Source organism: Nycticebus coucang, chromosome 2 (assembly GCF_027406575.1).
Source record: "Nycticebus coucang isolate mNycCou1 chromosome 2, mNycCou1.pri, whole genome shotgun sequence".
Classification (NCBI taxonomy): domain Eukaryota; kingdom Metazoa; phylum Chordata; class Mammalia; order Primates; family Lorisidae; genus Nycticebus; species Nycticebus coucang.
The window spans coordinates 2,405,285-2,418,532 of NC_069781.1; the positions used below are offsets into that span (position 1 = coordinate 2,405,285).

The following is a 13,248-nucleotide window of genomic DNA, read 5'->3' on the forward strand; positions in this document are numbered from 1 at the left end:
CCAGCTTCACAGCACCCAGCACAGCTGTGGTCACTTGGCCCAGTGGCCAGAATTCAAAGCCATTCTCACTCTTGCTACTTTTCACTGGCTCGTGGTCTGTTTCCAACAGTAGCAACTGACTCTGGGTTGAGTCAACACGTTATATCTACGTGGGACCTCAGAATGTGGCATTATTTGGAAATAGGGTCTTTTGCAGATGCAATTAGTTAATATGTGATCACACTGCATTAGAAGGGACCTTAAATCCAACTACTGGTGTCCTAAGAAGGCCACGTGGGCCTTCCTGGAGCCACTGGTCAGGCCACTTGCAGCGCTCAGTGATGGAGCCAAAAGCCCACTACTGCCGCCATGTCCCACCAGACCGGCATCCCAGTAAGTGAAAATGTTAAAGATACCTTTGCCAGCACCAGAAACGGAAAGTACAGACTTCTAAAAACATCTATTGAAAATGAGCAACTTGGGCGGCGCCTGTGGCTCAGTTGGTAAGGCGCCAGCCCCATATACCGAGGGTGGCGGGTTCAAACCCGGCCCCGGCCAAACTGCAACCAAAAAATAGCCGGGCGTTGTGGCGGGCGCCTGTAGTCCCAGCTACTTGGGAGGCTGAGGCAGGAGAATCGCTTAAGCCCAGGAGTTGGAGGTTGCTGTGAGCTGTGTGACGCCACGGCACTCTACCGAGGGCCATAAAGTGAGACTCTGTCTCTACAAAAAAAAAAAAAAGAAAATGAGCAACTTGGGCAGCGCCTGTGGATCAGTGAGTAGGGTGCCGGCCCCATATACCGAGGGTGGGTGGTTCAAACCCAGCCCCGGCCAAACTGCAACAAAAAAAATAGTTGGATGCCTATAGTCCCAGCTACTCAGGAGGCCGAGGCAAGAGAATCGCATAAGCCCAAGAGTTGGAGGTTGCTCTGAGCTGGGACGCCACAGCACTCTACCGAGGGCACAACATGAGATTCTTATCTCTAAAAGAAAAAAAGAAAACAAGCAACTTGAATCATGTAGTCAGCCTCCTGAGATAAAGATTAGATTCCTTTGTTTTACCTCTGTTGGGGGACCAACAGCCATATTATTCAGATTAAATTCTCAAGATGCCCAGAGTTATGAATGGATGTTCATTGTGTGGTCTCCAGATCATTCTTATATGTTGTATGCAGCCACAAGAGCAACTCTGGAAAAGGAGTTTGGAGGTGCCCACATTAAAGATGAAGTATTTATTTTGTTTTGTATTTTTGTAGAGACAGAGTCTCACTTTACCGCCCTCAGTAGAGTGCCATGACATCACACGGCTCAGAGCAACCTCCAGCTCTTGGGCTTACATGATTCTCCTGCCTCAGCCTCCCGAGCAGCTGGGACTACAGATGCCCGCCACAACGCCCAGCTATTTTTTTGTTGCAGTTTGGCTGGGTTTGAACCCACCACCCTCGGTAAATGGGGCCTGTGCCCTACTCACTCAGCACAGGCACTGCCCTTGTTTTGTTTTTTTGGGACAGAGTCTTACTGTGTTGCCCTCGGCAGAGTGCCATGGCATCATAGCTCACAGCAACCTCTAACTTCTGGGCTTAAGTGACTCTCCTGCCTCAGCCTCCCAAGCAGCTGGGACCACAACCCCCGGCTATTTTTTTGTTGTTGTTGCAGTTGTCGTTGTTTTAGCTGGCCTGGGCCAGGCTCAAACCCACGTGGCCGGTGCCCCACCCACTGAGCTACGGGTGCCACCAAAGATGAAGTATTTGGAACAGTAAAGGAAGACGTATCGTTACATGGATATAAAAAATACTTGGCTGTCACAATCTTCCCTGCCCCATTGACTGCAGCTGAAGAAGAATTATGACAGATTAAAATTAATGAGGTACAAATTGATGTGGGCATGGGCCACCCCAGACACTATAAGGAGTAGTAGCATTCACTATTTCTCAAGAAGTTTTTCAGGCTTTGGAAAAACTGAATAACAGATAGCTCAACTACATACAATTGGAAATATATACAAAAAAATGAAATTGGGCGGCACCTGTGGCTCAAGGAGTAGGGCACCGGTCCCATATGCCAGAGGTAGCGGGTTCAAACCCAGCCCTGGCCAAAAACCAAAAAAAAAAAAAAAAAAATGAAATTATAGCTGAGCTCAGTGGCTCACACCTGTAATCCCAGCACTCTGGGAGGCTGAGGCAGGTGAATCACCTGAGCTCAAGAGTTCAAGACCAGCCTAAGCTAGATCGAGACCCCTGTCTCTAAAAATAGCTGGGCGTTGTGGCAGGCGTCTGTAGTCCTAGCGACTCGGGAGTCTAAGACTAAAGAATCGCTTGAGCCCAAGAGTCTGAGGTTGCTGTGAGCTATGACACCATGGCACTCTACCGAGGGTGACAAAGTAAAACTCTGTCTCAAAAAAAAGAAAAAGAAAAAGAAATTAATTAGAATTTTGGCTGACACAACAAACACAGAACTAAAGATTTGCCAAAGAGGATTCTCAAGGATTCAGCATGTTACCATTTCTTTCTGTATAAACATTTCCATGAAGGAGACTATTTAGAGTCCATAGTTTTTATTTATTCATTATCAGGATATACATGCAGTATAAGAGAACGGATGCTGTATTCTAGCTGTTAAGAGCCCTCTACTAGAAATTGGAGAAAGACAACTACAAATGGATGTAATCAGAGAGACCGAGATAGACAAGGGAGAAGAACTGACTGCAGACTTCCTTAATGAAGAAGTGCTTCCCAAGCAAAATGCACATAAGCAAAGTTTCTCAGAACCAAAAGGTCCTGCAGGAAAAAGAGAAATTGGGAGACTGATTAGGGGGTCCAGCTGAAACCGAAGCCACTGCCGATTAAAATCTACACATTAAACATTGCAATACTAGTTTTTTAAAAGTTCAGCTTTTAGTACAGGAGAACTGAAATCATTCCATGTTGATATATAATGGGGGGAAAAATGCACTTTTTGAAAGATAGTACTTTTCATGAAAGGGCAGCACTCGACTGGCAGAGATCTCACAGACCGCAAAGGCTTGTACGAAAGGTCTTTATGGGCGAGGGATGCTGCAGAGAAGAAACCAAGGAGGAGAGAAAAGAGAGACCAAAAGAAAAGCGCACTTTTATATAGGTTCAGTTAGGGGAAGTCTCAGAATGGCGACGGGGCAGTAGAATAGCCAATAAGGAGCTACTGCTCTGGCAGGAAGAGCCGTTAGGGGCAGGCCGTAAGTTTGAAATTTTCATCAGGTAATTGGGACAGGGAGATGAGGTAAGTTTTGCGACTGGGAGATAAGGAGATGTCCAGTAGGCAACTCCCTGTGCTTGGAAAGGAGCTGTAACTTTAAGAGCGAGACAGCTAGTCTTGGTCTGTTGAAAGCAGGAAGGGGCTTTTCTGGGGCAATTACCTAACATTTCACCTCTGTGTCTTTTTAAAATTAATGTTATATAAGACTCATGATTTCTATTTTTGAGTTAAAGCTAGAAAAGGATTCAACAAAATAATGTTTAATTTTGTCACACTGTTTTCACAGTGTTATTCCACTCTTTCACATAACTGTTTTTTGTTTTTTTTTTTTTGCAGTTTTGGCCAGGGCGGGGCTTGAGCCCACCACCCCTGGGGCCGGTGCCCTACTCCTTGAGACACAAGTGCCACCCGCACATAATTCTTAAAGGTTTATACAATTGTACTAGTTCCAGAAAGTCTGATGGTCTCCAAGTAGGATATACTTCTTATTACATTTTAGTGAAATATCTGAACTCTTTTTTTGTTTTTATTTTTATTTTATTTATTTATTTATTTTAGAGATGGGATCTCCCTATGTTGCCCAGGCTGGAGTGCACTGGCTATTCACAGGTACCAGTCCACTACTGATCAGCATGGGAGCTTTGACCTGCTCCATTTCTGACCTGGGCGGGTTCATCCCTCCTTAGACAACCTGGTGGTCTCCCACTCCTGGGAGGTCACCTTATTGATGCCAAACTTAGTGCGGACACCCGATCAGCATAGCGGCACTACAGCCTGGAACTCCAGGACTCAAGAGATCCTCCTGTCTGTGGGCGGCGCCTGTGGCTCAAGGAGTAGGGCGCCGGTCTCATATACCGGAGGTGGTGGGTTCAAACCCAGCCCCGGCCAAAAAAACCACAAAAAAAAAAAAAAAAAGAGATCCTCCTGTCTCAGCCTCCTGAGTAGCTGGGCCAGTAGCTGGGCCACCGTGCCTGGCATCTGAATTCTTTTTGAAGAGAAATAGAAAGACTTTAAAATGTTCACACTACTTAATATGTTAAGAACCAGATTGGATTCTTTTCTTTTTTTTTTTTTTTTGGTTTTTGGCCGGGGCTAGGTTTGAACCTGCCACCTCCAGCATATGGGACCGGCGCCCTACTCCTTGAGCCACAGGCACCACCCATAGATTGGATTATTTTCTAAGTGAAAATTCAGTGTGCCTAGGAAAAGGTGGGAAGTTGTTTACTTCAAGAGCTTTGCTAACTCTCTCAGATTGTAGGATCACGTCTGCAGCTTTTAGAAATAATGCTTTATTGCAGCAGCCTTTTCTATTTTAGTGATTTTTTTGTAGTGGCACTGAAATTTCAGAAGATCAACTTTCTCTGAAATTTTAATGATACCAGGTATTTTCCTGTACTGCACAATTTCTGATGACATTGAAAGACTTTGAACAGCCTTAGTAAATTCTCTCTAGTGCTTTAAAAAAAATTGCATTTCTAAAGTAAGTCATTTCGGGCGGCACCTGTGGCTCAGTTGGTAAGGCGCCGGCCTCATATACCGAGGGTGGCGGGTTCAAACCCAGCCCCGGCTGAACTGCAACCAAAAAATAAATGAGCGTTGTGGCGGGCGCCTGTAGTCCCAGCTACTCGGGAGGCTGAGGCAAGAGAATCGCGTAAGCCCAGGAGTTGGAGGTTGCTGTGAGCTGTGTGAGGCCACAGCACTCTACCGAGGGCCATAAAGTGAGACTCTGTCTCTACAAAAAAAAAATAAATAAATAAAGTAAGTCATTTCATTTTAAATACTGTGGGGCTGGGCATCGCCTGTGGCTGAGTGTGCAGGGCGCTGGCCTGAGGGTGGCGGGTTCAAACCGGTCAGCTAAACTGCAACCAAAAATAGCTGGGCAGGAGCCTGTACTCCCAGCTACTCGGGAGGCTGAGGCAAGAGAGTCGCCTAAGCCCAGGAGTTGAAGTTGCTGTGAGCAGTGTGACAGCACAGCACTCTACAGAGGGCGATAAAGTGAGACTCTGTCTCTACAAAAAAAAAAAAATATATATATATATATGTGTATATATATATATATATACACACTGTGGGGCCAAATATTTATGTTCAGATTGAAATTTAAATGAATATAATTCAAAAGGAAACAAAACTAAAGTAAAAAATATTGAGAAAGTTTCAAACATCAAAATTGACATTTTTCTCCAATATTATGTATTTATAGTCAAATTGTGTTTTTTATCACTTCTGAGCAAATATTCAGATATAAAATTGTTTTAAGATCCTAGTATTTGGCTCGGCGCCCATAGTACAGTGGTTACAACCCGTGGCTGGCGGGTTTGAACCCAGCCCAGGCCAGCTAAACGGCAACTGCAACCAAAAACTAGCCAGGCATTGTGGCGGGCGTCTGTAGTCCCATTACTTGGGAGACTGAGGCAAAAGAATCACTTGAGCCTAATAGTTTGAGGTTGCTGTGAGCTGTGACACTATGGCACTCTACTGAGGGCAACAAAGTGAAACTGTGTGTCCCAAAAAAAAAAAAAGAATATGTGTGTAGTTTTGTTTATAGATAATCAGACTACAAAATTTAATCATCCAAAGTAATTGACAATAATGTTGCACTGTTTACTGAAGATATACTTTAAGTTGTTCCATGGGTGCACACACACTCATACACACCAATTACTGCATTATGAAGCCTGGAGCTGTGTTGCAGACCATAGCTGAACCTGCTGTTTCAGTCAGGAGGAATGTTACCTGTCATGAAGATATAAAGTGATTTAGTAATGCATGTTTTTCTCTACCATCCATGTGCAATTATATCCCAAATTCCACAACACTACATGAATATTCCAGAAGATGTGATTGTATAGTCTAAACTAATTATTAAGAAACCAACGATTACTGAAAAAAAAGAAGGCCAAGGCCACAGGACAATGGAGGCAAGACTGGAGTGACGCATCTACAAGCTTGGCATGGGGACCGTGGCAAGCCCAGAAGCGGAAAGAGACAAGAAAGGCCCAGAGCCCTCAGAGGGAGCATGGCCCTGCCAACACCTTGGTTTTGGGGAGAGAACATCCTGTTGCTTTAAGTCAGCTTGCGACATTTTGGAGCAACAGCCCAAGTACACTAGCTCAGTCTCCACCTGAAAAACACCCCCCATGGGGGCTGCAACCGGCAGGCATAAACCACGGTGCCCACAGGACTGTCTGGGTCACCAACATGGCCTCTATGAGCTGGACAGCTCAGTCACGGACTTTGTTCCTGACGCAGAGCACTGCAAGCCAGGCCCAGGACCTCTGCTGGAAGATGGTCCACTTCTGCCACAGAGGCAGAGGCATATTGCTGCATGGAGTGTCCCCAGCTGCCGACTCCATCAGACCTCAGAGCCCTCTCAGGGCTGCAATGCCACCTTTCCCTGAAGATCCTCCCCAGGACAGAGCTTGGCTAAGTCTGGAGCTGCTGCTCTCAGCCAATCAGCTGATTCTGGACACACTGTGGTGGCCCCTGAAACTAACCAGTGTCATGCTTCAGCTACATTTGCAGTCCGACAACAGAGCTGCTTTTATTGTGAAAGCCCTGACAAGGGCAGACGGGTGAGGTGTTGGCTCGCCCTCCGCACCCCTCCCACCCACAGGCGCCTAGGTGAGGTGTGCAGAGTTGCAACAGCCTCCTCCTCCGAAACTCACCAAAGGTTTCTCACTCTGCCTCCTTCACCGCCTCCTGTCTCCACACCCTAGGCAGTTGGGTCACTGGACGTGGCTGTCCCCAGAAGGATCATCGGGTTGGTCACCTCATCGGTAATGATCAGGATGAAAGGGGTTGAGAGGCACTGTCTAGATCTGTTTTGGGTCCTCCGGATTCTGCCCTGACCCTTCCTGAGCAGGGGGCTTTTTCTTTCCTCTAATGGTACCCTTTGGCCAGCCTGGTCAATCCACTCTCCGGGGACAGCCAGCCAAGCATGGCTCTAGACTCAAGACTTAATTCTGATTCAGCCACTTGAATTCTCCTGTAGGACTGCCATGGCCTTAGGTCAGAAGGGGTCACAAGTGTGCTTGAGGATGCTTGCTGGTGCCTTGTGGTGGAACATGTGGACCCAAGTCTGGGTGTTGTGGCCCAGCCAGGATCCCATCAGGAGACAGAAGCAGCACAGTACTCTGGATGGGGAACGGTCCTTACACAGAATGATTCACTGCACCAGAAGAGCGAATGAGAGGTGTGAGGGGCACTCTCTAACACTGAGGTCCAGACCTGGCTGTGGCCTTGGGTATGGCAGAGAAGTCATGTGAAGCCATGCCAGCAGACCTCTCTAGAAACGTGCCTTGAGGAACTGGCTAGATACTCCTCCCGGACAGTACTGGGGAAAGCTGTTTACAGGGAGGCATCTCATGGAAGGCACCAGCCACCAAACCACCTGTGGGATTGTGGTAGGAGGTACTGGCCAATGGGTGCTGCTCACCATTATACACCCCCAAAAGTAGGTGCTACAGAAACTGCATGTGCTGCAGAAGCCTCCCCAGTGCACAGCTGCCCTGTGAACACACCCAGGCAAGCCCCACCCTCCCTCATTGCCTCTCCAGCATCCTCTATGGATAAGACTTGGAATGATGTCAGTTGGAAAAGAAGGCACATTCAAAGGGCCCAGCTTAATTTTCACCTAACAGGCAATCAAGGGTGAATTTAGAGCTGTGAGATATTAAATAGATAACTGGCAATGACCTTTCTGGACATTGTTACTGGGAAAAGATGCAGTTACAGCAACCGTAACGGGACACACTGATTATGTCAGTGGAGGGTGGGCAAGAAGCCCACCTAAGGAGGGAACATTGAGGAGTGAAGGTATGGAGAGCAAAGGGCACCCATGAGCCTTGACCTTCAGAATCACCCCTGGAACCTCTGCACGAAGGCTGGCACACCTGGCCTTTCCTTTACCTGGCCACTGGCCCCAGCCAGGGTTCTACCACTGGGCCGCAGGCCACAACGGTCACTGTAAACAGCAGGGCATGGTCCAGCTCTGCAGACAAGATGGCTTCCAGCACCACCTGGGGCCTCCTCTCCCCACTCCCACCGCGTGCCTGTTGATCACATTCCACGGGCAGATGAACGTCCCAGTGGGTAGCGCAGACACAGAGATGTGGTTCAAAGTGCCCTTGGAGCCTGGTCAGCACCCCATTCACCAAAACCTAATGGGCCACTGTCCAAGTGTGCCAGGTGCTATAGACAGGAGAAAGTGATCACTAGAAAGGCGTGCTGAAGGCCCACCCATTCTGTGGGGCCTACTGAGAAATGCCTTTGTGGAAGATTCTGGGGGACAAGGTGATAATGAGCCCTTGCTGGGCACTTCTCACAGGGAATGTCATCCCCTTCCCAGCAGCCCAGGAATGGTGCTGAAACTGCTCTTACCCCTTTCTCAGATGGGGAAAAGGCAGTTGTCCCTAGGACCATTATAGAGCCTGGATTCTGACCCTGTGTGCTGGACCATTGGCCACACACAACGGCACCCATGGCATCGCTGTCCTGGGAGCTGTGAGAGTCATTCCCAAATGTCCCCAGTGTCTACCCACATGGCATGATGGCTGCAGAACACTGACCAGGCCAGGTGGTTCAGGAGAAGGGACAGCAGGGAGGCATGGTCCCAGAGGCAAAGCATGGCTGTGGGCACAGAGACCCACCCCACAGACACACAGCTGGACACAGATGGACATACTCAGATACACAGACCCACCCACAGACACACAGCTGGAGACAAATGCACAGACCCACCCCACAGACACACAGCTGGACACAGATGCACACAGCCACCCCACAGACGCACAGACTCACCCCCACAGACACACAGCTGCACACAGACACCCACACTCAGATACAGACCCACAGCTGCACACAGACACACACACTCAGACACAGACCCACACCACAGACACACACTCAGGTACAGACCCACACAGACACACGCACTCAGATACACAGACCCACACCATAGACACACACTCAGATACAGACCCACACAGACCCACAGCTGCACAGTGACATAGACACTGCCCCACACCGCAGCCTGTCTGCACTTGTGTTTGGAGACAGATTCCCACCCCTGCCCCTAAGCCTCCGGCCAGAGACCCTTACGTGAGGCCCCCTCCTCTGGGTATAGACACAGTTCCTAGGGCCCCAGTGGGCCCCACCTCCTGGGTATAGGCCCCTGGGCCAAGAGCCAGACTAGAAAGTCCCTGCAGCCTTAAGCCTGCTCTGAACCACAGGGGATGCTGGACGGCAGCAGCAGTTTCTCTGGAACACCCTCAGAATCTGGGCAGGGATTGGGGCACCAGTGGGAACATCTGGGTGACAACCACGCCCAGCCCTTTGGGGGAGGAGGAGAGAGGCAGGTGGGCAGTCTTCTAATGACTGGGCCATCAGGGTGGGGCCGCAGGGGCAGCCAAATTCAGGCCTGTCCCAGCTGGGTCACGGAGGCCAGCAGCTGGCCTGCAAGTCCCCAGTCTGGCAACCAGAGCCTCCTTCTTTCTGTACAAAGGGGAGTCTGCGCTAGGCGGCCCCCATGTCTCCTTCCTTCATTTAGCCCTCTCCTGTCTCATGCTGACCCAAGGGACAGTGGACACACCCCTGCACAACACTGTCTTCCTCCACAGCTGTGACATTTGGCCACTGGTCCTGCAGAAGCCTCTGCATCTTCCATCTGGAGACCAGGCTCCCTGCCAGGTGGGAGTGAGTGTGGAGGTGACAGAGGTGGTCAAGAGCCACTGCCCTTGACCACGAGCCCTGTGTTCTGCTGGCCAGAGGCAGCAGGCTTGGCGAGGTGGTCTTGGGCCCCCCACATCCTGCCAGCATGGGGCTCTCCTGCACAGCCAAGGTGAGCTGCTCCTCAGGAGTGAGAAGAAACACCCAGAACCCCCAGCCCAGGAGCTGGCTCTCTTGGGAGAGGCCCTGGCTTGCACAGCCTGGTGGGGGTCCACACTGTACTGGGCCCCCACCCGAGCAGTCTCCTTGCCCCTCAAATGGGGGTGGTAGGCTCTGCCTGGGGGAGCCTTGCCCCCCAGATTGTCCTCAGCTTCTTCTCCCTCTCAGAGGGAGCCAAGGGGCAGAGGCTAAGTAGTCCACCATTAGGAGAATCAAGGCAAGACCCCCCCACCCCCATCCCCACAGGGCTCTGTCCACAGGTATTGAACTGCCTTGGCCTTCAGGGGGCATGGGAGAGCTCCCTCCAGGGCCTGGCCCAGAGCAGCTGGAAATGTCCTCTGAACTGACTGCGGATCCTGGGCTGCAGGTGGCATCCAAGCTTCTGTTGGCCCATCCACCTCCCTGGGGTTCCTGGAGACAAATGACCTGGCATATGGTCCAACTTCAGATCTGCATTCATCCCCCCTCCCCAGCATATCCAGACACATGGACTACTCCTCCAGGGAGTCTTCCCTGAGAACCCCCATCAGACCTTGCCTGCCATGGCCTTCGTTTGCCTCAGACTGATGAACCAGGGATGGGGTGTTCTGCACCCTCCAGCTGAGCTGACCACTACTGTCTCACGCTGCTCCTCCCCACTCTGGTGACAGCGCTCCTGCAGGGGAAGGACAGGCCACTCCTTCATGGCTGTGAGACCCCGGGCATGTGCATCTTCTCGCTGAGGTCACAGGTACCCAGAGATGGCAGTGTTTTCCTCCGGCCTGGGCAAGGTCTACATGTTGACATTTGGCCTTAGTACTCCATCTTGCCCTCTTGTCCTGCTCATCCCTTTTTCAGAGGACTGGGGGACAGTACCTACCTGGCTTTAAAGGGGGAGGGTCACCGGGGACACAAGGATGCCTCCTCCTGGTCTGGCCACCAGCTGCCTTGGGGGGGTCACAGATGCTGGGAGGGTCCACCTGTTAATCCCCCTCACCCCCTCTCCCCATCCTCATGCTGCCCCAGCCCTGTCCACTCAAGCCTCTGGCCTGGCCCACCTCCCTGTCCTATGCCTGGTGCAGAGGTCTGATCTATCTGGCCATGTCTCCCTGTTTAACATGCCGCCCTGCAATTCTGTGGAGAATCTTTCTGATGGATGGTGCTGGAACAATTGGATATCCATGTGCAGAAAATCCCAACAAAAACCCAAAACCAAAAACTGAAACACCACCCTGATTCATACCTCACATGACATGCAAAAATTAACTCAAAGTTGAATCATTGATCTAAATGTAAAACTTAATACTACAGAACTCCTAGAAGAAAGCAGAGAGAAAATCTTTTCCATGTTGGATTAGGCAAAGATTTCTTAGCTATGACATAGATATGACAATCCACAACAGAAAAAAATTGCTAAATTGGGCCTCATCAAAATCAAGAAATTAGGTTCTTTTAAAGACACTGTCAAAAGAACGAAAGACAAGGCACATACTGGGAGAAAAATCTCGGCAGTTTGCATATTTGATCATCTTCTGATATACAGAAGATAGAAGGAAACAACACTTTTTTTTTTTTTTGTAGAGACAGAGTGTCACTTTATGGCCCTCGGTAGAGTGCCGTGGCATCACACAGCTCACAGCAACCTCCAACTCCTGGGCTCGAGCGATTCTCTTGCCTCAGCCTCCCAAGTAGCTGGGACTACAGGCGCCCACCACAATGCCCAGCTATTTTTTTGTTGCAGTTCGGCCGGGGCCGGGTTTGAACCCGCCACCCTCGGTATATGGGGCCGGCGCCTTACCGACTGAGCCACAGGCGCCGCCCAACACTTTTTTTTTTTTAAGACAGAGTCTCACCTTGTTGCCCTGGGTAGAGTGCTGCAGTGTCACAGCTCACAGCAACCTCAAACCCTTGGGCTTAAGCGATTCTCTTCCCTGAGCCTCCCAAAGTACAGGTGCCGGCACAACGCCCGGCTATTTTTAGAGATTGGGTCTTGCTCTGGCTCAGGTTGGTCTTGAACTCGTGAGCTCAACCAATCCACCTGCCTCGGCTTCCCAGAGTTCTAGGACGACAGGCGTGAACTGCCGAGCCCGGCCTGAAACAACACATTTTTTTCTTTTCTTTCTTTTTTTTTTCAGTTGTTACTTTTTTTATTTACAACACATTTTTTTTAATGGTAGAAGAAACCGAACAGATAACCTCCTTATTCACTAGGGAAGTGCAAGTGACAACCACAACCAGCCGCCACCACTCGGCCTCTGGCATGGCTAAAACTTTAAATCCCAAGGGCTGCGAGGCTGCGGAGCAGCTGGCGCTCTCACACTCTGGAGACGTGCGTGGCGCAGCGCTGGGGAGCGTCTTGGCAGCTGCCGGGAGTTATTATCAACAGTCCTCACCGTCCAACTCGCAGTCCCTCTAGCTGTTTACCGAGTGAAATGAAAACCTATGTTCGCAGAAACCTGCACGCGCAACTTCACAGCCGCTCTGCGCCTAATCACCCTAACTGGGAAACTACTCGAGTGTCCTCCAGCGGCCAACTGGTGGCCTCGACAATAAAAAGAAGGGACCAAACTTCAGGGGCACGACGCTGAGCGCAGAGGCCAGCTGCGAGGCTCTCTCGGTGGTTCCATTGCCATGACCTGGGGAAAGACAAACCTGGACCCCCAGAGCCAGCGGCATCGCCCAGCGGCTGAGGAGGGGCTCGCCCCGAAGGCTCCAGCGCGTTGGAGGCAGCCTCTCCCTGCGCCCTCGGCCGCGCGCCCCGGAGCGTTTGGAACCCCGCAGAATCACGCAGGGAAGTGAAAAGGTGGCTTCCTCGGCGCTACAAACTTAGCTGGGGAAGCCAAGGACCCTGCCCCGCACGCCCCGGCCCCGCCCCCGCCGCGAGCCCCAGAGCCCGTTCCAGGAGGGAGGGGTCCGAGGATGGGCGGGGCCTCGCCGCCCTCCCCCTCCTCACCCGAGCCGCGGCAACGCGACTCCCAGCCCCGCCCCCGCCGCGCGCGCCCCCGCCCGGCCTCCCGCGCTCCCCCGCCCTCCCCGTCCCGCCCCGCACGCCCCCGCGCGCCCTCCAGCGCGCCCCCGCTTTCCAGCGCCGCGGTCGGCGGTCAGAAAGGCGCGCGCCTTCGCCTTTAACGCGGGCCCGGGGGCGCGCGGCCCGCATGGCGAGGTAGTGGCGGC

The 13,248-nt window shown here is 51.1% G+C and overlaps 1 pseudogene; it reads left to right on the forward strand.

Annotated features, from left to right (window-relative positions):
- Positions 1 to 748: 748 nt before the first annotated feature.
- LOC128562952 (twinfilin-1-like) lies at positions 749 to 4,009 on the forward strand (annotated as a pseudogene).
- Positions 4,010 to 13,248: the final 9,239 nt, after the last annotated feature.